The sequence below is a fragment of the Colobus angolensis genome, unplaced genomic scaffold (genome assembly GCF_000951035.1).
Source record: "Colobus angolensis palliatus isolate OR3802 unplaced genomic scaffold, Cang.pa_1.0 Scaffold137, whole genome shotgun sequence".
Classification (NCBI taxonomy): domain Eukaryota; kingdom Metazoa; phylum Chordata; class Mammalia; order Primates; family Cercopithecidae; genus Colobus; species Colobus angolensis.
Window position 1 is genome coordinate 9,602,051 of NW_012114455.1, and position 4,064 is coordinate 9,606,114.

General features: G+C 54.1%; 1 long non-coding RNA gene across 1 annotated transcript in view; it reads left to right on the forward strand.

Annotated features, from left to right (window-relative positions):
* LOC105506517 overlaps positions 1-3,852 on the forward strand; it is a 15,447-nt gene extending 11,595 nt beyond the window's left edge. Inside the window, exons 2-3 of the long non-coding RNA XR_001000939.1 lie at positions 292-419; positions 2,260-3,852. This is a non-coding gene — a long non-coding RNA (uncharacterized LOC105506517). The remainder of the gene's footprint in view (positions 1-291; positions 420-2,259) is intronic.
* Positions 3,853-4,064: the final 212 nt, after the last annotated feature.

A 4,064-nucleotide genomic window follows, 5' to 3' on the forward strand; every position in this document is an offset into this window, starting at 1 on the left:
GTGCCTGGCACACCCCCACACCCCCACACTCGCACGGAAAAGCCCCGCTTCCCCTCCGCGTCTGGGTGCTGGGCCGTGCTGCGCCCTCCGCCGTGGAACTGAGATTTGCAAAGCAGTAACCCGCCAGCGCCAGAGCAGCCTCTGCTCCATCCCGGAGCAGGCCCGCGCCGCAGGGGGAGAGCGGCCGGTGGGAGCTGGGCGGAGCGGGGGACGGGCGGAAGGCAGCTGGGAGCTCTTCCCAGGAAAGGCCGGCCCCTGAGGTTGCACTTTCTCCCCGCTTCCCCTCAGTAGAAGACGCACCAGCAACTTAGAATTCGAGGCACTGCAGAGCTGGAAGGGGCCTGGGCGCTGCTCCCTCCGCCCCCTCATTTCACAAACCAGAAAGCTGAGATCCAAAGCAAGGAAGGGCCTGGGCCAAGGTCAGAGCTCATCTGGGGCCACACGGAGATGATAACTCGTTAGGAGTTTTGCAAATAGGTTTGTCTACAGTTTGGTAGAATTTAAACTTTTTTTTTTTTTTAGTTCAAATGTTCAAGTGGCCAGCTCCTTCTAATCCACACTGGTGCGGCACTGTGATTGAAATTCAGCTGCATAGCTCTTGCTGGGAAATGCGGTGACGGAGCAGTGCAGGCGGCAGCTGCCTCCCACACGTAAGACAGGAGTTCTAAAGCCACCGTCCCTGTGTGAGTCTCCTGGAGCTCATAGTCCCTCCAATGGCAGGCAGGTTTGTGAATGTTTCTGTGTTCTGAACATTTTTCTGAAAAGGGGTTCACAGCTTTAATTGATTTACAAAGAGACGTACAACGTGGAAGAGATTGAGAATCACTTCCTTAAAGCAACAAGAGTGTAGGCTGGGGAGAAATCAGTTTTTAGGAATGAGCTGCTGGGCACCTTAGCAGCATTCAGAGACATGATAGCGTTGGATTGTTTCCTAGATTTAAGAGCATATATTTTGCAACATGAAAGAGCTTCCATGCTCTAGAGCGCAAGTTCCTCAAGGACAGGGCTCTAGTCTGTTTCTTCACTAAAGTATCCTTCGATCCTGGATCAGTGCCTGGACGCAACCTCAGGTGCAAACACACATGTGATTAGTTTGTTAGTCTGCACAGCCCTTCTCTGTCCATGCCCACTCCTGCCTGGTCTCCAGCAGTCATGAGAAGTGCCATCGTTAGGGAAACCCTGATGTAAGAATTGCAAGAATGACTTTGTAATTCAGTGTTGACATTCAGGACCTTTTTTGTCTCATGTTAAAGACGGATCGCCCTGGGGAAATCAAGGCAGTCCAGCCAAACCCCAAGTCCCAATCAAATGCAGTTTGTGTTGAACCCCACCACTGCCCAGCACCTTTGGGAAGCGCACTGCTTTCTATGCAGACGCAGAGCTCCCAGAAAGCACAGGTGGATGTGCTCAGCCTGCCTTGTGACGTGAATGCCTGAAAACAGAACAGGACTAAAAATTCACTGTCTGAGAGCCTGCAGCTAGGGAGCCTGAGTTCTCAGGGACAAGAAGAGAAGAGTTCCCAGTGTGGCAAGGACCAGGCAGACTAGCCTTGGGCTGGGCTCTGGTTCCTCCCCTCTCTGTGGATTCCCTTTGATCCTCCCCTCCTGCCCCACTTTGCAGCCTCCACAGCTCAGCTGCTAAATCACTGGGGATTAAGATACTGGAGGCAGGTGGGGAGGGCAACTCGTCCAGGGACAGAAAAGGCTCCTTTCCTGCGAGGGACGAGAGGAGGCTGGGGTTCTCAGGGCCCCTGGCTAGACCAGCCTTCCTGCCCTCCCCCACCAGCCTCATCCCCGTTAGCTGAACCTCCCGTGGACAGGCAAGCTCAGAGAGGCAGTTGTGCAGCTGCTGCTTCTGTCTGGGGCTAAAAATAGTCTCCTCTCCACCCATGTCCAGCTCAGGCTGGGCCAGAGCCCCGAAGAGGACTCGCAGGCGGGGGTGGGGGGTTTGGCGGACAGAAGGTGGGGCCAGAGACAAGTGCCCCCGTGGGCAAAGACTAGGTGAGACAGGGGCAGGGAAGGTAGGGCTTGGGACTGCCTCTCAGCTCTGATCTCTTTCACCCCAGAAACTCCCTTAGAAGGAAATAGAGTTTCTCATCCCTGTGTTTCTGAGGGGAAAAGGAGACACAGAAAGGTTGGGCAGGCTGACTTGGGTCACGTACCAATATCTAACGTTTATGAAGTGCTTATCGGACACTGTTTCAAGCTCTGCAGATGTCAAAGGACCCCATGACGTACGTATTATTATTCCCTTTGACAGTTGAAGAGATGAAGGCCCAGAGGCATGAACTCCCATAGCCAGAGAATATGAGCGGATTCTACCTGGAGAGCCTGGGGGAAGAGCCCATGCGCCCAGCCGTAGCCATGGCCGAGGCTCAGCCCAGACAGGGCACAAAGGGGCTGAGGAAGAGGAAGTAAGATGCCAGGGTTGCCATGCAGGAGGGCAGCCCCGAGGGAGATGGGCATCGTGGCCTAGGGCCCACCTTCTCGAAGAGCTCATCAGAACCTTGGACACACCACATGGCCTAGACCCAGGGCTCCTTGAGCTCCTCCTTCGGATTGGCTTCGAATTGTAGGTGAACCCTCTCTAGCTGCCACATTCACCCTTTGCATGCCCACACTTTGTCATCTCCTGAAAAGGTGCAAGAACATGATGCCCGGCTGACTCCCAGGGAGCAGGAGCCCCAGAGGCCAGCGGTGTGCAGCCACAGCAGGCAGGTCTCTCGGGAAACCACGGGAGTATAGGAGCAGGGCTGGGGGCACCTGAGGGCCTGTGGAGCCTGAGTTATTGAAACGCTTAGAGTAAAGCAGATTTAGATTTCACAAAGACAGAGGTGAAGGTGGGTGAAGATGGAGGGAAGGATTTAAAGGGAAAGAGAAAGAGAAAAGGTAGGAAGGAGGGAGAAAGAGGAAGAGAGAAAGAAAAAGAGAAACAGAGTTATCGAAGACGACTGCCAGACTGGCCTCTCTCTCAACTTAAGGAGCCAAGGAGGGGAAGGCCGGTCTGAGCAGCAGCGGAGACAGGAGCTCAGGAGCTCAGGGGGGCAGGGACAGAGCCCCAGCTTCAGCAAGAGCGTGGGGAACAGAGGGCAAGGGGGCCCATGCAGCCCAGGATGGCAGGTGCCCATACACACAGCCTCGGTCCTGTCTCCTCTCCCATTGCCGCTTTTGAGCTCACCTTGTTTAGGGCCAAAGCACACGCCATCCTCCCACAGAGCCACTAATGCAATTAACAAAACACGTTCATAAATCTTGCATGGCGTCCGGAGCTGTCTCCTTTCCCTGAGCACAAGGGCTAGCTCCAGAGATGCTGTGCAGAGAGCTGCCTGACCTCTCCAGCGTCAGGGCCCCCTGAAAAACATAGGGTTACCCTTAGTAGGACAGAAAGACCATCCTCTGCTGCCAATCATTACAAAGCGGAGTGGGGCTGGGGTTAGGAAATACAGACAAATCAGAGGGGGCTGAGAAGGAGGAGATGAAAGTGCATATGTGTTTGCAGGGGGCTGGGGAATAGTTTGTGCCTTCCAAGTTCAACAAGAGAGCATTCAGCAGAGACCAGAGAATCACCACTTTTGGAGGGTTTTACCTTGTGAGGACAGAGCACAGGGTGCGTGGGACCCAGGGCATCTTCGGTTCGGCAATGCAGGCGTGACTTGGTGGGATGTCGGTGTTTGTGTTTGCGTGTGTGTGTGCGTGCGTGCGTGCATGTTCAGTCTGGAAAACTGGTGACTCACTAAAATAGGGAGCTTTCTGATCTGAAGAGCTTATATTCGGCTATTTTTAGCTCATCTTGTCTCTTGGCCCTTTTTTTCCCCTTGTCTCTTTTCAAATGTAGAGGAGTCTGAAGACCATGAATGCCCTGTGTGTCTGCTCATTTAAAGCTTGGGCCCAGAGGTGGGTACCCCTGAAAGTGCAGAGATGAAGGCACAGGGAGTGTATCTGTGTACAGCAGGGACACACTGACACAGACAGGGTACACATGCTCTTATTCCGGCATGTACACACGCGTACCATGCGTACATCCAAGCAGGACCGAGGCCAGAAACATCCCTGGAAACTCCAGCC